Raw genomic sequence first — 24,403 nt, 5'->3', positions numbered from 1 at the left:
TCCAACCGTTGAGTGCCAAAGACGAGATATCTCGTCATAAAAAAAAAAAAAAAAAATTTGACGGTGGGACGTCGATTAAACCCTTTTACGTCTCCTGTCTATTTTGCCGACCCACTGGGTGGCGACGCTGCTCTCCGGGCGAGGGAGGGCAGAGAGAAAGCAGCCGTGGGATGAGGAAATGGCTCAGGGAAATGGCTTGGCGAGGGCGCTTTCGGTTTTGCGCTGGGAGCTGGCGGTGTTGGATTGCAGATTTGCATGGTGGATTGCGGGTGCAGCACACTTTGAGGCACGGGAGCATAAATGGGACCAGAGTCGCGGAAGCTTCATCAAAGCTCTCGGCCAAAGCCCCGGGAAACGAGCGAGCCCATCAAGACTCGCCCAAGGAGCGTCCGCAGGCAGGCAGGCAGGCAGGCAGGCAGCAGCAGCAGCAACGCGCTTGTGACATGCCCGCTGCAGAGCCACGGAGGAAGGAGGAGAAGACACACGGAGGGAGGAGTTTGAAGGGAGAGGGGTGTTTCCTGCTGTTATGGAGGAAATTACTGTTCAAAACTATTGTTTAGATATGTCTGACGTCTTACTGATGCCAAAAATGAATGGTTAAAGTGACTGTTCTATCGAATTTCACAAAAAGCCATTTATCTCAGAATAAATTTTCAGACGCTGAAACCATGCTGTATTCAACTGCTAATGCTTACATAACTACTAACTCTACAAACTAACTCTTTTAGACAGAGAAAGCACACATTCTATTAGTTCTTTTGAGATATTGTGTGTTCACAAAATCTTAGCAGAAAAGAATCCTCGGGTCTTGAAAGATGAGCCAGAATCCTCAAAAAAAAACCTCTGGCAGAACTTACCTACAGTAAAAAAAAAAACGGCTGGCAGTCAATGTGTTAAAGTGCCTCCCCCTACATACTATGGGTTGCTACAACCTGGGGGAAGAGCAGGCTGTTTGTTCAGAAGTGCAATCGAGGTAGGGAGGAAGGAGATCTTATAGCGGTTGCTCCTGTATCTGCTGGCTCTGAATCTTCTGCCAGAAGGTAACAACTCATATTCTGAAAATAAAATGTGAGAAGGGTCGGTCAGAGCTCTATGAGCCAGGCTGATGACCATGCCATATCTGATCAGGCTTTCCAGCACAGCATTGTAGAATGTTGACATGATTTTGGTGCACACTTGAAAAAGTCTGAGCCTACGTAGGAACTGCAAACATTGTGCCAGTGTTGCACACAGATAATCAACATGGACGTCCCATTTTAACATGTTATCATTTGTATCCCCAGATACTTATATGAGCTGACCTGCTCAATTTCCCTGTCTTCTATGACCACAGTGTCATGTGCTCTCACTGTTCTTGGGTCAAAGATAATTTCTTTAGTTTTGCAGGTGTTTAAAATGAGGTGGTTCCTCTCGCACCACTCTTTAAAAGTAGCTATCTCCCTGTAGTAAACAGAAGGGCATTCATCACCCTGCAGCAAGCTTAAAATAATAGTGTCATCTGAAAATGTGATGACAAAGTTGCTTGGCTGACTGTTTCTGCAATCATTGGTGTGTACGCAGTGAAAAGAAAGGGTGAGCTCACCGCCCCCTGGGGGGCACCTGTACTGCAGTGTTTAGCATTGGAGAGGGAAGAATTGACCTTGACCTGTTGAGTCCTGTCTGTTAAGAGAGAGTAGAACCATTTAATTATGAACGGATTAACGTTCATATTAATTAGCTTCTGGACAAGCAGCTGAGGTCGGAGAGTGTCAAACGGCGAACTAAAATCGGCAAATAAGACGTGTGCATAGGCTTTGGGGTCTGAGTCTAAGTGTTTACTGATTAAGTGTTTAAGGTCTAAAATCCTTATTCCCAGCAGGACAAGATACTTTAGGTACTGGAATAATCAGTGATTTTTTCCACAGGTCTCAGGGGAGACATTTATTTTTTGTATAATTTTAAAGCAACAGCACAGTAAAGAGGATATTAATCTAACATGATGTCTGTAGTTCTTTATAGATCTAGCCTCTTAATTTCGCTCTCAACGTGCACCAGATTGAAGCATTTCACTTTAAAATGGGCACAATTTTCTAACCGAGGGGGCACAGCCCCCCCCGGGGCCCCCCACGCCGCGCTATAATGACCTCGGTATTTCTCAAACCCTGGCTACAGGCCTGCACACAGCGTGTGTGGACTGTCCTGCACAAAACGTATTTCGCGGTTTTTTGAAAGACCGCACCGTTGCAATATAATTGACTTGCAAAGTGTTGTGGGTGGGGCCTATTTCACAGAAATCGCTATTTCGCCTTCTAATTTTGTCAATCTTCACCAAACCACAGCACACAGCATGTGTGGACTGTGCTGCTCTAAACGTATTTTGTGGTTTTTTGAAAGCCCGCACCGCAGCGTAGCTATTCCATCATGAATATGATTTTGGGATACTGCTAACTGGGAGAGAAGTTGAACAGGCACCATGAAGCTAATCAGAGGGGTGGGGTCCTTTTAATGCCACAGATACACATATTTTAGAATTTCACAATAAATACACGGGCGCGTGTACACACACACACACACACACACACACACACACACACACACACACACACACACACACACACACACACACACACACACACACACACACACACACACACACACACACATTTTATGCATAAGGAGAAAAAATGCTTCCATTTCTAAAATACTTTATTTTGGTTATTAGCCAAAAAAAGATCAATTTCTGGTCTATAATATGAAAGTATAAAAAAAAACTTGCAAATGTAAAAGTGCTTCTTAGCCATACTTGTAGGATAACCTAGGTAATAACATTACGAGACATTGTAATTTTCAAAGCAAATAGATAGCCGGAGCTACTTTCCTGATAAAACAGGAAATGTCAGGAAAGTAGTCTCTTATGGGGTTGTGTTTCTGTGGCTTTCTCTTTAAAGCTGGAGTGAGTACATTTACATATTTGTTTATATTTTGTTCCCAATTTCCCCCCGGGGATCATTAAAGTCTTTCTGATTCTGATTCTGATTCTGATAAAACAAATATCCATTACATTCAAGCCATTGCCAAACGAGTTCCCACAATGCTGTATTTCACAATATTCCAGAGTTTTCAATCTGACACAGTCGTGCCCGACAGGTAGAACACTCAGGTTGTCTGATTGAAAACTCAGGTATACTGAGAAATGCACAGAGAGAGTTATGTGGTGCTGATAGGCTTAATCAGCATTGTGGGAAGTCGTTTTGCAATAACTGAATATAACGGACATTCGTTTATGTTACGCACTCCAGCTTTAAGCAGCGAGGCCCAGTTCCTGGGTCCTTACGTTGAGACTTGTGCAGTATATTGGATACTGCATGCCTACATTATGTTTTGTAGTTTGTCATTTTCACAATCACATAAGGAGAAGTGTTCAGACTGTGATTTTTGTTTTAAGAGTAGCTCTATTGAAACTTGGTGTGGTGGTTTCAGTATTTGGTCAGCAAAAAATGTATACAAAATCTTTTTCTCAGATTTCATGTAGAATTATTGTTTTAACTGTGATGGTTTTTCTAATTGGTAGTTTTCTAATCTTTTACATTGACTTTTGTGATCTAGACTTCAGAAGAGCCAAACGGTTTCCTGCGCCAACGACCTCTGTCATCTCCAGTTGTGGTCATCGGTGAGGAAAACTGCATGATCGCCATGGAGCATACCAGTGGCGACCTTCGAAAGACGGGCTTGTCTACCTGATGGCATATTATTATGCACCTCGCTTACTCCCCCCCCCCCCCCCCACACACACACCACACACACTGTTTCTATGTTCTACCGGTCTAGGTTTTATATTTTTTGAAAGGTTATTTTATTAAAAGATATATATTATTTTATTAAAAAATGTATCTGGTTATAAGATGGACCTTGAGTGTCAAACTATGCTGTTGTGTCCATAAGGGAATTGGGTCTCCTTATCCAGCTGTTAAAATAATATAAAATAAATAAAATGCTGAAAATAACAATGCTTCTGGTGCCTTCATTTTAGACAAATTCAGTTATTTTCATCATGCTGTTTGAAGAAATTGTGTCTTATTGTAAGCTTTTTTGGGCTAATTATGCATCTTAGATTTAAGATATAAATGATCAAAGTCAGCTTAATCAATAATTGACTAGATTTAAGAATATAAATATATTGTTTTAAGTAGGGCTGTTTTTGCAGTGATGAACAGAGAGATCTCATGTTATGTATGTTATGTTATGCAGCCTGGACAGACCGAGGGGAGTGCCAGCTATGAGTTTTACAGCAGCAGGAGGTGGATTTCTTCTCTTCCTTCTGTCTGTGTCAGGTATTGTATTATTATTACATTTATATTTTACACATTTTACTGCTGCTACTATATAGCCACAACAATTGACACTGAGTGGAACAGTGGAACACGCTTCACTGTAGGCATGTCAGCTCTTCAGAAAGATCATTGACGTTCATCAATATCTGTCAAACAGAAGAAAGTGTTATTTTGTCAAACAAGTTCTGAAGCTATGGACTTAATAAAAATGCCACTGTTGTTTGATACTTTTTGCTGTCAATCAGGTGTATTTTATATATACATATATATATATATATATATATATATATATATATATATATATATATATATATATATATATATATATCATATGCTGCTCATATTGGGCGCATTCTTGTAAAATATATATTTGATAGTAACACCAAAGTAAAACCAGAAATCCCAAAATAACATAAAGGTGGTGTTGCACCATGGTTTATGTTTTGCGTATTCGCAATCACTTGTGTTGTTCAGTCAGCCCTCAGCCAGGCAAGAAGGCGGCGGAATTTCCCCACTCTATATTCTGTCCAATAGACGAGTCACTGTCTCAACCATGTGACATTGTTCAGAAAGTTTGGTGACATTGACAAATTGCAGTGTAAAAACTAACCGGACCAACTGAAAAATGCAACAATGTTGCAACTTCACCCCCCAAATCACATCGAGTCCATCAGCTTATATGTGAAAGTGATCTTAGATCTGTAATGAGCAGCATATGACAGCTGCTGATCAGCACTTGTCATTCTGAGGAGTTTGAAGCTTAGCCACAAAATGCCCTTTTCCTCTTGGTACTAAGATCCTCTCTGTTTGACTTCACAATAGAGCTGAGATGATGTGAGTGACAAAGTGGTTATGGGAAATGTAGTCCAGGTCTCTATAGCTTAACATACTGCAGCACCTCCACACTGCAGATTGTGATTGTGATTTGTGATGTGCTCTGTGTTACAGTGGTACAGCCTCAGGATGACTGGGGAGTGACTTACACTCTTACTGAGATCTGTGCCATCAAAGGATCAACACTGGACATACTCTGCTCCTACACATATCCAGCCTACCTAGATGACCTTACTGTCACAGTTAAGAAGACATGGTTTAAAGAGGAGGGTGGTGAACCTGTGGATGTGACAACAGACTCGGAGTATGCCGGCCGTGTGGAGTATGGTGGTGATGAGAAGAACTGCAGCCTGAGAATCACAGACCTGAGAGAGAGCGACTCCGCTGTGTACAAGTTCAGCGTCACATCAAACCATCCAGCTGGGAGCTATACTGCTTCACCTGGAGTTAATCTGATTGTCACAGGTAACTCTTTGATCAGACCATTTGTTACTTCAGTTACAACAAACAGCTCCACAATGAAATGACTGAGGGGACAATTATTTTTATATAGTAAAACGGTTATCAGCACTGTGTGTCAGGTTTTTCTATAAATCTGTAATAAACATTGTGTTTTGGTTAGGCGTCTATCCAAATGTTGAAAGTTTAGAGCAGTGATATTCAACCCGAGGCTCTCTAGACTCTTCATGGTTAGTTGTGGCTCCTTTTAAGTAGCCTAGGTAAACCCAGCCCCCACGTGACCTGCTCTCTCAGTTCCCAGTCACTAGCGTCTAGAGAACGAGCCATTCAAATCGATTTCTGGGGCGATTGAAAGACCCGCGCAGACCCGCAGCCAATGAGTGACGGCGTGACTGCCAACATCAGTCCTGCCGTGATCGGCCAATCAGAGAGTGCGTCTTTGTCAATGACGTATAACAGCTGCAGCGGCTAGCCATTAGCTTTTGGTCTTTCCAAAGCATAGCTCCCGAGCTAGCTACTAGCTATGGCTATGAACAGCTACAGCCATAGATGGCTACAGCTACGTATTGTTGTGTCGCCATTAAATGCGCTAATGGAGGACCAGATACGCGAGGCTTCTAATCTGGGAATCAAGGCGTTGCAGATCGGTGGGGTGAATGATAAAGACGAGGACTTAATACATGGACGCTGCGAGCTTGTGTATGTGTAGAGGGTTGGAAAATGGCCTTTATGAAAAGTAACGTAAATAACTTACACCCCCTTATTTTTTTATATAAATCATTTAAATCGCTAGCTACTTTATAAGTTGGCTCTCCATACATTCTTTTTAGATTTTGTCTCAAATGCTATTACTTCTTGTGACAGCAGGTGTCGCTGTAATACCAGGTTCAGTAGGAAACAACCAACTCAACGCTGTGTCAGTGACGTCAGGCAAGTCAGAGGTCAGACACCGAAATAAACATGGCGTCCGTTGGTTGAACACTGATTCTTGTCCCGTTTCTTACTGCGCCGCAGGTATGTAATTGTGGTTTAAAACGACTTAGAGTGAATTCACAAAGTACCTAGATGTTAGATAAACCACTCGGCTAAAGTTAATGAGTGCAGTGACTGCTCAAAGCCCGAGTTGGACGTTGTTTTTGGTCAAGTGTATTTTCGTTAGCATCATAGCATTCTTTGTGTTACTGCTAGCTTGAAAGGACTAGACCATGTGAAGGGAAGGGATTGGGAATAGTCTACTCTAGGCAACTTGTTCGTTTTATCCACATTCAGAAGATAATAGGAGAGTAACAGTTCATTGAGTGAAAGAGAAGTTTATTTTGAGTTCATAACTTAGAAATGTGAATGAATGTAATTGTTGTAATATTGTAAGTCCTGTAATGGCCACTCATGTAAATGGACTAAAATGGTTTTTGAGAGAAGAGAAATGCATTCAGAGATATTTTATTTGTTTTCATGCATTTTACATTGCAGCTACAGTAGTATGCAATTCATTTGTTTTCTTTCATTTTCATGTATTTGACATTGCACTTAGGCAATAGTATTTCACTTAAAGTTATCATTATTGCTAAGATACTGATGGTTGAAACAAGTTATTCTCAGTCAGGACAGTATCATACTGCTTGAAAGTAATACTCCAGTTGTAGTATATTACAGTGGGATATGTACATATGTGACTGAAATGTGATTTGACAGTATTAGTTAAAGGGAATGTATGTTTGTTATTTTTGACACTGAAATGTTTATGGAAATATGGTGAATACAGATATACAATGTTGAATGTTTATTATTGAATATAATTCAGAGGTCAGACACCGAAATAAACATGGCGTCCGTTGGTTGAACACTGATTCTTGTCCCGTTTCTTACTGCGCCGCAGCCATCCAGGACTGCGAAGCTAAATAGCTATTGGCCCAGGTACCCCTAGACCTGAGGCCGGTAACAACTGGGGGCTCGTCCGGGATCCAGCTGAGAACGCCACCACTGCAACTGCGATATCCTGTTTCCAGAGCTTCAGGGAAGGCTGCCTCCACAGCGTCATCCAGAGAGCCACGGCTTCAGGGAATCCAGTCACGATGGCTTCTTCAGATTCTCGGCTACTGATCTGGAAACTGCAGAAGAACTTGCCAGCTTTAAGTTTCAGTCAACTGCAAACTGTGGTACGCGAAATCGGTAATGAACAAAAGAAAGAGATCGATACATCCACCACAACTGAACCCGAACTGTTCGATGTGATTGTCGATTTCATAAGGAGTGACAAGCTCAAGGAATTGGAAGATGAAGGCATGTCTTGCCTGCTGCTTCTCCATGATCTGGTGGAGATCTTGTTAGCTGCTGCGAACACTGCTCACACGGAAGATGGCACGGACACTGCTCAGAAGGAAAACGTTTCGGACACTCCTCACGCGGAAGACGGGTCGGAGGACAGGGTGGAAATCGAAGATGCTGACTCCCAGCATAAATCTCCATCCCCACCGACACGGTCATCGCCAGTCATCTCAGCCAGGTCTACTACTCCAGTCAGTGTGAAGAAGGGTGTTAGAGTCAGCACATCTTCGTATGGTTCTGATCAGGTAGTAAGACTCACTGACGTTGCAGGTTTGTTACCCCGTAGAGAGTTTAAGATCCATGGCGGTCAACTATCTGATTCAGGGTCTGAAATTCCGTACAACAGTATCTGCAAACAAATCAATGAGGGTCTTAAGGAAGGTTTCAGTGAATCTGAGGTTATCAGAACAGTGATAAAAGTAACTAAACCAGGTAACTTCAGAGAAATGCTAACCAACAAAGATGACCTCACAGTAGATGAGTTACAACGGTTTCTCAGATCTCACATCAGGGAGAAAAGTAGCACAGAACTCTTCCACGAATTGAGTAATGCTAAACAGCAGGAGAAAGAGACCTCACAGCAATTCATGTATCGTATTATGGGTCTCAAACAGCGTGTTCTATCAGCCTCACAACATAGCGATAGTGAATTTAGTTATGACAAAAGGCTGGTACAGGGTACATTCCTCCATACGCTTTACCAAGGTTTAACTGAAAGAAATAGCCACATCAGGAGTGATCTTAAACCTCACCTCAGAGACTTACAGGTGACCGATGATTTTTTGTTGGAGCAAATCACTAAGTCTGCTAGTGAAGAGAACGACAGGCTCAAACGCCTTGGCACTGTAACTAAATCTAAACCAGCAATCGTTAGCTCCGCTCAGCAGGGTGACAACAGACCAGTTGACCAGACAAAGCTGACTGAAGTTAACTGTAACATACAAGCTAATCAGACTGCTATCATGGAATTGACGGCGCAGGTGTCGACATTGACAAAACACTTGACTAAACTGACTACAAAAGCCGACAGTGAGACTCCCCAAGATCTTTGGCAACCCCAGAGAAGCACCCAGACTGGGAGGACTGATACCAAAGGCTGTTGTGCTCAATGCGTGCAACAGGGAACTATGTCATGCCCCCACTGCTTTCGCTGCGGTCAGGCGGGACATCGAGCTGTCGGATGCCTGAAAAGACAATGGTCGGGAAACGGAGCGCAGTCACTGGAGAGGGACAGCCACTGACTGAGACAACTGCAACGTCCCCTGTAAAAGTCAATTCCATTCAAACCGAGAAACCACTGACAGTGAATGCTCAACCCAAAACAAGAAAAAAACGTGTTGCCCAACTCATTGGAAAACGGTGCACGGTTTCTTGTGCCATCAACGGGGTCCCAGTGCAGATGCTTTTTGACTCAGGAGCTCAGGTAACGATAGTTGGGAGAGAGTGGGTAGATAAGAAGTTACCAAATGTCACAATCCAACCCCTTGAGAGTTTGCTAGCCGACAAACCTTTAGAGGTCACTGCAGCTAATGGTACCGATGTCCCATTTGATGGCTGGATAGATGTAACTCTAGAGATAGTGAGTGTAAACCATGGGAGTGTAGCAGTGCAGGTTCCCATGTTAGTAGGCCAAAGTTGTGTCAGCTTTCCACTATTGGGGTCAAATGTTATTGCAGAGATAATCAAAGGGAATGAGCAGACAGACAGCATGGATATTAGCTTACTGCTAAAAGAAGCGTTAAGTGTTAGTAAAAATACAGTCAAGGCCATAGTGTCTATTCTCAGTGCAACTGTATCAGACGAAGAAGCTCCTCAGTATGATGTCAGGTCAGGGAAGAAAGGGCTTACAATTTCTGCAGGTCAAATAGGTGAGGTGAAGTGCAGAGTGAGGGCATGGCCAGCAGGGGGGTCAATGTTGTATGAGCCAGCTATAGACAGCCACTGCCCAGAAGGTTTAGAGCTGTTCGCTGCTCTTGTGGATGTCCCCAGGGGTTCATCCAAAGTTGTCAGTATCCCGATCCAGAATGTTACCAAACATGACATTTTCCTGTCAGGGAGAACAGAACTAGGCACACTCCAGGAAGTTGCTGATGTGAAACCACTTACCTGCCCTCTGCAAAATGATACACCAGTCAAACCGTCCATGAAAGCTGAAACCTGCTCTGCTCACCTACGCTCTGAAAAGCAAACCCAACAGTTAAATGACAATCAAACTCCTTCAGTCAATGAGAAATGGCACCCACCCGTTGATTTGTCACACTTAGAGGAAAATGAGCAAGACACAATAAGGAAAATGCTGTACGAAGAGTCTGATATTTTTGCCAAAGAAGATAGTGATATTGGCTGCATCCAAAACCTGAAACTCAAAATCAGTTTAAAAGATGAAATACCTGTACAGAAGTGCTACAATGCAATCCCAAAGCCTTTATACAGAGAAGTAAAAGAATACGTACAGAATTTGCTCAATCAAGGATGGATAAGGAAGTCAAAATCACCATACTCATCTCCTGTGGTATGCGTGCGAAAAAAAGACAGCAGCCTAAGGTTGTGTGTCGACTTCAGAGAACTAAATCGGAAAACCATCCCTGACCGACACCCCTTGCCACGCATCCAACACCTACTGGACAACCTTGGAGGCTACACCTGGTTTTCAATACTTGACCAGGGGAGTGCTTATCACCAGGGCTTTGTGGAGGAAAGTTCACAACACCTCACTGCATTTAACACTCCTTGGGGCTTGTATGAGTGGGTGCGACTCCCATTCGGCCTCACAAATGCACCTGCAGCATTTCAGAGATGCATGGAGGGAGTTTTAGAAGGGTTGAGGGATGAGTGTTGTTCGCCATACCTAGACGATGTGCTATGCTACTCAACAACTTTTGATAGTCACATAGAGTCACTACGACAGGTGTTTGGGCGAATGAGGGAACACGGTATCAAACTGCGCGCTAAGAAATGTGAACTTTTCAAACAGCAGGTTAGATACATAGGCCGTGTAGTGTCAAATGAAGGAGTCCAAATAGACCCCAAAGATTTGGAAGCAGTAGTACACCTGAAAGAGAGGGAGCCCAAGACAGTGGGGGAGGTTAGATCTTTAATAGGGTTCTTAAGCTACTACCGCTCTTACATCCAAGACTTTGCTAGAATAGCCAGACCCCTTTTTGAGCTTGCAAATGGCCCAAATGAATCCAATCAAACTAGTCGATCCAAGGCTACCAAGGGCAGAACTCGAACTACAAACAATGGTCAGCTGCCATCTAAGACACCTGTTCAGTGGACTCCAGAGCACAGTGCAGTAGTCTCCAGGTTTGTGGATATACTAACCAGTTCTCCTATACTAGGCTATCCGGACTGTGATCTGCCGTTTATTCTGCACACCGATGCTTCAAACGAAGGTCTCGGGGCTGTGCTCTACCAACAGCAGGAAGGTAAACTACGGGTCATAGGCTATGGTTCCCGAGCACTCACTCCAGCCGAAAAGAACTATCATTTGCATTCGGGCAAGTTGGAGTTTCTCGCGCTGAAGTGGGCGATCTGTGAAAAATTCAGAGACTATCTCTACTATGCCCCTACCTTCACAGTATATACTGACAACAACCCACTGACGTATATACTGAGTACAGCAAAGCTCAATGCAGTCGGCCACCGCTGGGTTGGCGAGTTGGCAGACTTTCATTTTGACATTAAGTACAGGCCAGGGAAAATGAATGCCGATGCTGACACACTGTCGCGTTATCCCATCAAGTTCCATGAGCGCATCGGTGAGTACACAGAAATGGTACCCACAGATTTAGTAACAGCTGTCTGGCAAGGAGACAAGGCAGTGGAGAAAGAGGCTGCGCCATGGGCCGCAGCATTGGTCCTCAACTCAACACCTGATGATGACCCACCACATAGTACTGCACCTGTTTTCACTCCCGAGGACATCCGAACTGCACAGAAAAATGACTCTTCCATCAATGAGGTCATAACACTGAAAAAGAGAGGATGGATCCCAAATGACAAGGATAAAAGACAAATGTCACATGAAACAAGGAGACTAGTACATGAATGGAACAAACTAAAACTTGACAAAGGAATTCTCTATCGACATGCTGCTCAGAGGAAACAGTTGGTTCTCCCCACTGAACTGAAACAAATGGTGCTTAAGAACTTGCACGATGATATGGGACATGTTGGTGCGGACAAAGTAATTCACCTGGCAAGAGAGAGGTTCTTTTGGCCTTTTATGCAGAAGGAAATAGAGGATTACGTGATAAGAGGATGTGCTTGCATTAAGCAGAAGCGGCCTTGTGTCCCGAACAAAGCACCCATGGGTTCAATAACATCCAGCGCCCCATTCGAGTTTGTTTCAGTGGACTACCTCCACCTTGAGCGAAGCAAAGGAGGGTATGAATACATACTTGTCCTAGTTGATCATTTCACCCGCTTTGCCCAAGCGTACCCCACCAAAAACAAATCAGGGAAGACAGCGGCAGAGAAAATATTCCAGGATTTCATCCCTAGATTCGGTTACCCTGAAAAATTGCATCACGATCAGGGGCGGGAGTTTGAGAATGCACTGTTTCAGAGACTCCAACAACTGGCTGGTATAGCTCACTCTCGTACCACCCCATACCACCCGCAGGGGAATCCTGTTGAGAGACTGAACAGAACAATTCTCCAACTGCTTCGGACTCTGGAGGAACAGAAAAAGTCTGACTGGAAAGAACATCTGCCTCACATGGTGCATGCGTACAACTGCACTACCCATGAAGCTACGGGATACTCACCATTCTTTCTCTTATATGGAAGAGCCCCACGCTTGCCAATCGACTTGCTCTTTGACCTGAAACCTGAACAAGAGACCTCAGACAGACAAATGTTTGCACAAAAATGGGCAAGTAGGATGCGGGAGGCATACCAGATTGCCTCAGAAAATAGTAAAAAATCATCAGCAAAGGGAAAAAGACAATATGACAAAGGTGTGAAAGGTGCCACACTCCAACCAGGAGACAGGGTACTCGTGCGGAACCTCTCTGAAAGAGGCGGCCCCGGCAAACTCCGTGCCTACTGGGAGGAGAGAGTCCACCGTGTCATTGAGAGAATTGGTGAAGGACCTGTGTATAAAGTGCAAGCTGAGATTGGAAACAAAGTCATCCGGGTTCTCCATCGAAACCTCTTGCTGCCAGTGAATGCATTACCGCTGGAAGAGAATGGAGTGGAACCTGAAAAAAAGAAACGAACAAAGCAGAGAGACTCACCTTTGGAAGATCCTGGAAGGAAACCTGTAAAAAGGAGACAAACAAGACAGACAACAAACAACAGTGAGATGAGAGGACAGGACTCTTATGAATCTGACGAAGAAGAGGACTCATATAGCCCCCGTCCCATACCAGTGTATAGGATGACTCCTATTAGACCTCATACTCACCCAGAATGGCAGCACCCACTGAACCCTTCTGCTCATGAATTTCAACCTGTGAGAAATGTATCAGCTGACAAAGAGCTAGTTAGAGAGGAAGAACCAGCTCACATGCAAGACCCAGCTCACATGCAACCAGCTCACATGCAAGAACCGGCTCGCATGCAAGAACCAGCTCGCATGCAAGAACCAGCTCACATGCAAGAACCAGCTCACATGCAAGAACCAGCTCGCATGCAAGAACCAGCTCACAGGCCAACACAGCAACAAAAACAAACAGTTTTACAAGGGGTGGGCGATACAGAAACAAATCAGGAAGGACATGATATCCAAATGGAACACCGGGAAATAGTGGAGGAACCTGAACCAGAGTCCCCGCGTGAACAAAGTGTAAGGAGATCCTCGCGTGCACCACAACCCAGAGGAATGTTCACTTATAACAGTTTAGGACAACCTTCATACCAACCTTTCATGCCTGGAGTCAACTCTGTGTTCCCGGGTGTACCATACCTCATGTCAAGTCCTGGGATGCCAAGACTAGTCTTCCCAGACACTAACTTTGTGCCAAGACCAGTAGTCTGGTCATACTAGACTGAGGACTGAAACTTGATTTAAAACACTTGACAGACTCTTTAGATAGTAATGACTCTTCTGAAACTCTTCTTTAACTCATGACGGTGACGACTTATTGTAGCTCCAGATGTCAGGAGACATCTTTAAAAGTAGGGGAGAGTGTAGAGGGTTGGAAAATGGCCTTTATGAAAAGTAACGTAAATAACTTACACCCCCTTATTTTTTTATATAAATCATTTAAATCGCTAGCTACTTTATAAGTTGGCTCTCCATACATTCTTTTTAGATTTTGTCTCAAATGCTATTACTTCTTGTGACAGCAGGTGTCGCTGTAATACCAGGTTCAGTAGGAAACAACCAACTCAACGCTGTGTCAGTGACGTCAGGCAAGTCAGAGGTCAGACACCGAAATAAACATGGCGTCCGTTGGTTGAACACTGATTCTTGTCCCGTTTCTTACTGCGCCGCAGGTATGTAATTGTGGTTTAAAACGACTTAGAGTGAATTCACAAAGTACCTAGATGTTAGATAAACCACTCGGCTAAAGTTAATGAGTGCAGTGACTGCTCAAAGCCCGAGTTGGACGTTGTTTTTGGTCAAGTGTATTCTCGTTAGCATCATAGCATTCTTTGTGTTACTGCTAGCTTGAAAGGACTAGACCATGTGAAGGGAAGGGATTGGGAATAGTCTACTCTAGGCAACTTGTTCGTTTTATCCACATTCAGAAGATAATAGGAGAGTAACAGTTCATTGAGTGAAAGAGAAGTCTATTTTGAGTTCATAACTTAGAAATGTGAATGAATGTAATTGTTGTAATATTGTAAGTCCTGTAATGGCCACTCATGTAAATGGACTAAAATGGTTTTTGAGAGAAGAGAAATGCATTCAGAGATATTTTATTTGTTTTCATGCATTTTACATTGCAGCTACAGTAGTATGCAATTCATTTGTTTTCTTTCATTTTCATGTATTTGACATTGCACTTAGGCAATAGTATTTCACTTAAAGTTATCATTATTGCTAAGATACTGATGGTTGAAACAAGTTATTCTCAGTCAGGACAGTATCATACTGCTTGAAAGTAATACTCCAGTTGTAGTATATTACAGTGGGATATGTACATATGTGACTGAAATGTGATTTGACAGTATTAGTTAAAGGGAATGTATGTTTGTTATTTTTGACACTGAAATGTTTATGGAAATATGGTGAATACAGATATACAATGTTGAATGTTTATTATTGAATATAATTCAGAGGTCAGACACCGAAATAAACATGGCGTCCGTTGGTTGAACACTGATTCTTGTCCCGTTTCTTACTGCGCCGCAGCCATCCAGGACTGCGAAGCTAAATAGCTATTGGCCCAGGTACCCCTAGACCTGAGGCCGGTAACATATGCAAGTCCAGAGGCCTTGGTGAAGGAAAAAGTGGCGAAATATGCTGGCATCGGCTACACGAAAATTAACGTTATTAAATGCTGTAACGTTAACGGTAATATATATGGCTAGCTATATGGCTATGCAACTATGTTGAGGAAATTCAAGTGAAAACAGCTGTTAATGTTAATGTGGGAATCATGGTGTTGCAGATAAATCTGATAAACTTGTCTGTGCAGCTCTGTGGTGATCAGCTAATGTCTTCATAGCATTGTGATTATGATTTAATGCATTATGGAAGATAAACGCTGGTTTAACATAATTAAAATAATTCCCTACCAAACATGTAAAGTGACGCTTCTGGGCAGTAGACCATTTGGGCATAACATTATGTAATGTGACATGAGATCACCACATTTCAATAAATATAACGTTTTTGCACATTTGAATGCTGCTGGTCGTTTGTTTAATGCTGTATATATTGGATATTTAAAGCTGATACACAACATCTGGATCTGGAATATGATCTGGATTATGTATAATATACAGTATAACACTACGCTCACTAGGTCATGACATTCACGTTAACGCTATAGCCTCCAAAAATCTACTGTAGCTAGCTAGCGTCAGCTACATCTGTAACCACGCTGAAATGCGAGTGCATTAACGTTAATATTTCTAGCTAGGTCAAACACACCTTAACGTTATGAGTGTGGCCGTTTTTGATTAACATTAAGTCCACGATCAAGTCTAGCATTTCGGTATATTCCTACCTCTTAACTCATTGAGTGCCAAGGACGGACATGTTCGTCATTTCAAATAGTAACGTAGAGTGCCAAGGACGGACATGTTCGTCAATTGCGTTTTTTGACGGTGGGGCGTCGATCAAAGCCTTCTGCCTCTGATGTACAAATATTATAGCTATTGGATGTGTCTAACCTATTTTACAGAACCCTTAGGTGGCGACAGTGCTCTCCACATAACAGAAAGGCAAGGAAAAAACAAAGAAGAAGTCGTTATGGAAACGGAAATCGCATCGCATCCGTATGCATCGATATGCTGAAGCACGTTACTGCAGCTGTGCCTGCAGCAGCCAATCTGCTCCCACAATTGAGCCGGACAGCACATCCGCACATCCACACCGTGGAGTTGTTATTATTCTCAACTGGAAGCATCGTTGCCGGTGACAAACACACGCGGAACGCTGTAAAAAAGCAGGATGTCGATGTCCCTTCACTGTGCGCACAGCAAACTCAGCAGAGAGCCACCACAGACAGGAGGAGGAGTGTGCAGTTGAGGCGAGGCGAGGCGAGGCGGGGCGGGGCGGGGCGGGGGGGGGGGGGGCACGCAGAGCAGCGCGCAACACCCAGACAGACCCAGGCAGCAGGACAGGATTGACAAACGCAAGCCAGAATATCCGATGCCCACCAGCAGCAAATCAAGACCAGCAAGAAGCTGCAACCAGCAGCGCACGCAGGGGCCAGCGCTGCTGGTTGTAGCTAAAAAATATTATTCTGCCAAACAGAATTCCCTGGCCTTCACTGTTTTATTGAAGGAAATTATTTTTGAGGTGTGACTACATTAGAAAAGATTAGCTTCAGAGTCAGTGATGTGCTTGAAATGTTTAATTTCACAAAAGGCCAATTATCTCAGCTTCTAGAAAAAAATTGCTGTTTTTGGATGAATCAAGCTATCTTCTCCGGCTCATAACTAAAGAACGGAAAATGGGATCAATAAACTTTTTTTTGCAGATGATAGAATAGAGTCTCATCGTTCTTTGTGCGTGTTCAGTGTTTACATAGTAATATCACACAATATTCTGTGGGCCTCGAGAAATCACTGAAAACGCTCTGAAACTCTGGCACTGGGAGCATCCGTTCTCCAAAAGTGGCTGGCACTCAATGAGTTAACATCTAGCTAGCTAGGTTGGATCTGGAATATGATATCAAGGCTTGATACATTTGATTGTACTCATACAGCAGTGTGGAGCTTATCTAGCTAGGTTGCATCTGGAATATGATATCAAGCCAGTAATGTCAGGTCTCAGTCGCATTCACGCTAACCTCTTAACGTCTAGCTATAGCTAGGTTACATCTGGATTATGTATAATATACAGTATAATACTACGCTCACTGACATTCACATTAACGCCTCCAAAAATCTACTGTAGCTAGCTAGCGTTAAATAGGTTTATCTGTAACCATGCTGAAATGTGAGGGCATTAACGTTAATATTTCAATTAGGTCAAACACACCTTACCGTTATGACTGCGGCCGTTTTTGATTAACATTAGCGTTAAGTCCATGATCAAATCTAGCATTTCGGTATATTCAGTGTGTGTGTGTGAAAAGGATGTTAGCATGCTAGCATTATTAGCACAGAATGTATACAGTCCATGGTACAACGTTAGGCCTTCAAGTCCTGAGGCGAACAGCGCCGGAGGATGAAGTCTGCAGACTCTTGCATTCAGTGTCCAGCATAACAAGCACGCCTTCCTTTATTTTCTCCATCAGTCCATCGTGTTTCCTCATCAGGTTGGCAGCAGCTGACCAGTTGCCCTTCTCCACAATACCTGCGGCTGATGTGGGGCATGGCACTCTGGTCTGTTAAGGGTATTGAATTAATACCTGAAAGAATAAACAGAGAGGACGTCAGTACAGTAGACACATGTAACAGTATAGATCCCCGTTATGAGGTCTGTTGATCAAAATATCACCTCACGCTATATCGAAATCGCGTTTTAGTGGACGGGCAGCGAGCATCCAAACTGGGGTTCATAGCTGGTCTGCGGCTAGCAAGCTAGCACGTAGCCATCGATTAAAACAGCGTTACATTTATGATCTTTTAGTGATGTTGGTAGACACACGTAACAGTATAGATCCCCGTTATGAGGTCTGTTGATCAAAAGATCACCAAACGCTATATCGAAATCGGGTCTGAGCGGACGGGCAGCGACCATACAAAGGACAGCTTGTACATGCTGGGGCTTCTCATCACCTGGACACATTTTAAATGTGATGCGAAATTATCTGATAAGTAAGTAAGTAAGTAAAAGTTTATTTCTAAAGCACCCCTCCCAGCACGAATGCACAGAGTGCTGTACAAAATATAGCAGTCAAAACATTTAGGCCTATATGGCACTAAGGCATAATAATAACAAAGCATAGCATGACAGGAAAATAGAATAAAAACTTAAAAACAATATACAAACATGAAACCAAGTGCAAGAGGACAGTGACGTGATGAACGGCCTAAGACTGCTCAAACGCCTGCTTAAATAAGTGCGTCTTTAGGTGTCCCTTGAACAGGTTGAGGGAGGGAGCCGATCTCAGGACCGGGGGAAGTGCGTTCCAGAGTCTAGGGGCGGCCGCCCCAAACGCCCGGTCCCCCCTGGTCTTTAGTCGGGTCCTGGGCACTGCCAGAAGCCCCTGGTCAGAGGACCTCAGCGAACGAGTGTTATGGTGTGGTGGAATGAGCTCGCTGATGTAGGCTGGGGCTTGGCCGTTTAGAGCTTTGTATGAGATAATCAGGATCTTGTACTGGATCCTGAAATGAACTGGTAGCCAGTGCAAGGAGGCTAGAATGGGAGTGATATGGCAGGATTTTGTAGACCTGGTGATTAAGCGGGCGGCAGCGTTTTGGACCAGCTGCAGACGGTGAACAGAGGCTTTGCTGAGACAGGTGAAAAGTGAATTACAATAGTCTAACCGGGATGATATGAATGCGTGGACAGCCATTTCAAGCTCTGCATGAGACACAATGGACCTGAGTTTAGCGATGTTGCGGATGTGGAAAAAACAGTTGCGGGTCAGTGAGGAAACATGTTTGTCCATGTTCATAGCCTGGTCGAAGAACACCCCAAGATTTCTGATGTGGGGGTGAACGTTGGTGGTGAGGGGCCCCATTAGGTTTTTTACCTTGGCTGCTAGGGAGTCTGAGGCAATTATAAGTACCTCTGTCTTCGCCGCATTTAGCTGGAGATAAACTGGCTGCGCATAACATTACTTATTTGCGGGAGTGCACGGGGGAAGTGTAGATTAATCGTGCAGCACTAGTACATTAGGTTACAAGTACATACCTCAGTCAGACTGGCAAATCCAACATGATTTGCTATCCTGTTGGTGTAGTTTTTCACCAACCCCCTTCCAGGCGTAGAAATACCCCCTTCTCGAGTGGTTTGCAGCTGTCCAACTTGCCTTTAGACGAAGGTTTCTCTTACACAACCTGCAAAAATCGTTCACATTGGTGGTAGCCATCGCGCTCCTGTTGTGGTTGCTAGCAGTAGTCTAGTGAATGAAGGTGTAGTTAGCTCGAGTGCTAACAACAAAGGTTGCAGAGTGATGACGCCATCTGTTGCACTGCGCATGTGCTCTGTGCACCAAGCTGATTGGATGACGGTTGGCTGGTGGAGTGGTCTATCGAGGGGGGCCCAACACCCGCTAGAAATCGATTACCATAGGTGGGAGGCCAGAACCTTGTGACTGTAAGCAGGGTGAGCCTGAGAGCAGGTCACTGGGGGCTGGGTTTACCCAGGCTACCTTTTAAGTCCTACTTAAAATAAATATTTAAATAAATAAACAAACAAATAAATAAATAGTAGGAGAAGGTTGCATACCACTGGTTTAGATTGTATAAGGACTGAGATCATTGTGGTGGAACTTAGATGATGGCCCTCTCCATGCTCAATTATGTCTCATAATTTGTTTGTAATTTTGGGGTTGATTGCATCTTTTGGTAATTGGCTGGTGAGCACTTGTGTTCTGGAAATAGCTCAGAAACCCTTGGAAAGCCATACTGTATATATCTCCTGAATGGCCTATATGTTCAGGGCTATTCAACTATATGTTCAGAGGGCCACATTGTCAGAAAGCTAAGGGCCCGGGGGCCGGACATTTCCCTGAGCTATTATTATCATCAGCATCACCACATCTTATTATTATGTTTATTTTAGTACATTACAAAAGTGGCCTTATCACAGCCTCATGGTCCATGTTTTGATTTCTTCTTCTTCTTTTAGTGGTAATTCTATTTTCTTTTCAAAACACAAATGAAAAACAGAATCATGAATTCATTTGTATCTGCTGCTGAAGCCTCTGTGTGTCATCCTGAGAGGGGAGAGAGAGGAAAGAGAGGGAGAGAGATAGAGAGAGAGAGAGGGGAGAGAGAGGAAAGAGAGGGGAGAGAGAGGAAAGAGAGGGAGAGAGAGAGAGGCAAGAGAGAGGAGAGAGACATAGAGAGAGAGAGAGGGGAGAGAGAGGAAAGAGAGAGGAGAGAGAGGAAAGAGAGAGAGAGGAAAGAGAGGGAGGAGAGAGACATAGAGAAAGATAGAGGGGAGAGAGAGGAAAGAGACAGGGGGGGGAGACAGATAGAGAGAGGGAGGGGAGAGAGGAAAGAGAGAGAGAGGGGGAGAGAGAGGGGAAAGAGATGGGGAGAGAAAGAGAGAGGAAAGAGAGAGGAAAGAGATTAGGAGAGAGAGGAAAGAGAGGGAGGAGAGAGGGGGGAGAGAGAGGAAAGAGAGAGAGAGGAAAGAGAGGGGAGAGAGAGGAAAGAGGGGGGAGAGACAGATAGAGAGAGAGAGAGAGGAAAGAGAGAGAGGGGGAGACAGAGGGGAAAGAGCAGGAGAGAGAGAGGAAAGAGAGAGGGAGGAAAGAGAGTAGAAGAGAGAGGAAAGAGAGGGAGGAGAGAGAGGAAAGATAGGGGAGAGAGAGGAAAGAGAGGGGGGAGAGAGAGGAAAGAGAGAGAGGGGGAGAGAGAGGAAAGAGAGAGGGAGAGAGAGGAAAGAGAGGGAGGAGAGAGACATAGAGAGATATAGAGGGGAGAGAGAGGAAAGAGAGAGGGTTGAGAGAGACAGATAGAGAGAGGAAGGGGAGAGAGGAAAGAGAGGGGGGGAGAGAGACAGATAGAGAGAGGCAGGGGAGAGAGAGGAAAGAGAGAGGGGGAGAGAGACAGATAGAGAGAGAGGGGAGAGAGAGGAAAGAGAGAGGGGGGAGAGAGACAGATAGAGAGAGATAGAGGGGAGAGAGAGGAAAGAGAGAGACATAGAGAGAGGAAAGAGAGGGGAGAGAGACATAGAGAGAGATAGAGGGGAGAGAGGGAAGAGAGGGGGGGGGAGAGACAGATAGAGAGAGGGAGGGGAGAGAGGAAAGAGAGAGAGAGGGGGAGAGAGAGGGGAAAGAGATGGGGGGAGAGAGAGGAAAGAGAGTAGGAGAGAGAGGGAGGGGGGACAAAGAGGGGGGAGAGACAGATAGAGAGAGAGAGGAAAGAGAGAGAGGGGGGAGAGAGAGGAAAGAGAGGGGAGAGAGACATAGAGACTGAGAGGGGAGAGAGAGGAAAGAGAGAGGGGGGGAGAGAGACAGATAGAGAGAGATAGAGGGGAGAGAGAGGAAAGAGAGAGACATAGAGAGAGAGACATAGAAAGAGAGAGAGGGGAGAGAGAGGAAAGAGAGGGGAGAGAGACATAGAGAGAGACAGAGGGGAGAGAGAGGAAAGAGAGAGGGGGGGAGAGAGACAGATAGAGAGAGGGAGGGGAGAGAGGAAAGAGAGAGAGGGAAGAGAGAGAGAGGGGGAGAGAGAGGGGAAAGAGATGGGGAGAGACATAGAGAGAGAGAGGGGAGAGAGAGGAAAGAGAGGGGAGAGAGACATAGAGAGAGATAGAGGGGAGAGAGAGGAAAGAGAGGGGGGGAGAGAGACAGATAGAGAGAGGGAGGGGAGAGAGGAAAGAGAGAGAGAGGGGGAGAGAGAGGGGAAAGAGATGGGGAGAGAGAGAGGAAAGAGAGTAGGAGAGAGAGGGAGGGGGGAGAGAGAGGGGGGGAGAGACAGATAGAGAGAGAGAGGAAAGAGAGAGAGGGGGGAGAGAGAGGAAAGAGATGGGAGAGAGAGAGGAAAGAGATTGGAAGAGAGAGAAAGAGTGAGAGAGAGAGGAAAGAGAGATAGGGGGAGAGAGCGGAAAGAGAGAGGGAGAGAGAGGAAAGAGATGGGAGCAGGGCCGGCGCCAGGATGAAATGACTGAGGGGGTGGTTATATGATGATATGATTTTTTTTTTTTTTTTTTTTTTTATGATATTTTTATTTAGTAAAACATAGGTTATATACCCGCTATGCCTATTTCTGGACTTTTTAACCATAATAACCTCTGAAAAGTGCAATAACAACACAAGAAAGACTACTATTCAATTTTTTTTTAAAGTGAGGGGGCAGAAAATTGAACTGAGGGGGCAAAGCCCCCTTAGGCCCCCTCGTGGCGCTGGGCCTGGATGGGAGAGAGAGGAAAGAGAGGGGGGGGAGAGACAGAGAGGAAAGAGAGAGAGGGGAGAGAGAGAGGAAAGAGAGGGGGGGAGAGAGGAGAGAGAGAGGGGAGAGAGAGAGAGGAAAGAGGGGAGAGAGACAGATAGAGAGGAAAGAGAGAGAGGGGAGAGAGCTGAAAGAGAGAGAGGGGGGAGAAAGAGAGAGGGAGAGATAGGAAAGAGAGGGGGAGAGAGACAGATAGAGAGAAAGAGAGAGAGAGGGGAGAGAGATGAAAGAGAGAAAGGGGGGGAGAGAAAGAGAGGAAGGAGAGAGAGATGAAAGAGAGAGAGAGGGGGAGAAAGAGAGGAAAGAGAGCAGGAGAGAGAGCGAGTTAGATCGTGCATGGATGTGAAAGCCAACATGGATTGCTCACATGGCGCTCGCTATCAAACTCATTGTGGGAGTTCCTAAAATCGACGGCGACCTGAAATATTTTGGCCACTTTTCTCAAATTTCGCAAAATATCTCATTTGAAATGAGGATTAGACTGTTATGATGTCATTATTCAGTCATGACTGTTGTGATGTCATTATTCAGTCATGACTGTTGTGATGTCCTTATTCAGTCATGACTGTTGTGATGTCATTATTCAGTCTTACTCTTATAACCATCAATATTTGCTGCTTTTCTCACTCGCCTTCTTTCAAGTAGGCCTATAGTCAGTGTCGGTGCCACGAGCGGGCACTAGGGGGCAGTGCCCGCTCACTTCAATCACTGGACCTACGTTGCCAGATAGCATACTTTGATGAGTTTGTGACACTTAGAACAATGTAATCAGTTCCCGATCAGTCCATGCTATCGTATAGTAAAATATGAATCATGTTAGGATGTCACATACATTCATTATTTTTACTTTGGTATTATTAAAAGAAACGCCAAATGTATCTTACTTTGAAATTTGGTTAGAACAGGAAGTGATGTTGCTCATGCTGCTTAGCTTCGGTTAACTTGACACGGGGGAAAACGGGGGGGGCGGGGCTCTGGTAGGGAGAAACGTGTATGAAGAGAGATTCTGCCCAACTGTTTGGAGCTATAAACAACACTCAGCCACCAAGGAAAAGTATAAGAAGACATTTAGATATTCTTTCAAAAGGCTAGTTAGCTTCATGTTGCTCTGTGATAGCTTCTGTAGGTAAGTTTCCCAATACAGTAAGTCAACTGCATGATTGACAGTTGTAAGTTATGTGCTGGGTGTTGTTGATGAGGACTGATAACTTCTAGGCAGCTGGTCTACAATATGTCTCTTATTTACAAAACTCATCATGTGTTTGTTCAGCCTCCATCTGACGTCTTGTATCGAGGAATGATTGTGCTCTTCTGTATGTGATGATGATGAGTCACTAACGTGTCTGATGAGCAGCCTACTGGCGCGCGAGAGAGACGCCCCCTCTCGCAAAAAGCGGGACGTCTCTCTCTGTCGCGCGCCTCCCTCTCTGCATCTCTACCTCGCGCGCTCTCTCTCTCTCTCTGCCTCTCTCTCTCTGACTCTCTCTCTCTCTCTCTCTCTCTCTATCTCTGCCTCTCTCTCTGCCTCTCTCTCTCTCTACCTCTCTCTCTACCTCTCTCTCTCTCTCTACCTCTCTCTCTCTCTCTCCCTCGCAAAAAGGACATCAGACTCTCTATGAGAGCCCCGCCCCCATAACTCGAACTGTGTGTGTGTGTGTGTGTGTGTGTGTGTGTGCGTACGCCGTACGTGTCTGTGTGTATGTGTGTGTGTGTGCGTGCGTGTGTCTGTGTGTGTGTGTGTGTAATGTGTGTGTGTGTGTGTTTGTGCATGTTTGTGTTGTGTGTGCGTGCGTGCGTGTGTGTGTGCGTGTGTGTGTGTAATGTGTGTG

At 44.5% G+C, this 24,403-nt stretch overlaps 1 long non-coding RNA gene across 1 annotated transcript in view; it reads left to right on the top strand.

Annotated features, from left to right (window-relative positions):
- The first annotated feature begins 5,423 nt into the window (after window positions 1–5,423).
- LOC310776052 overlaps window positions 5,424–24,403 on the top strand; it is a 19,830-nt gene continuing 850 nt past the window's right edge. Inside the window, exon 1 of the long non-coding RNA XR_014552690.1 lies at window positions 5,424–5,609. This is a non-coding gene — a long non-coding RNA (uncharacterized lncRNA). The remainder of the gene's footprint in view (window positions 5,610–24,403) is intronic.

This window comes from Poromitra crassiceps (assembly GCF_964638095.1).
Source record: "Poromitra crassiceps genome assembly, chromosome: 4".
In the NCBI taxonomy this organism is placed as follows: Eukaryota; Metazoa; Chordata; class Actinopteri; order Beryciformes; family Melamphaidae; genus Poromitra; species Poromitra crassiceps.
This window is presented reverse-complemented; position numbering and strand designations above follow the sequence as displayed.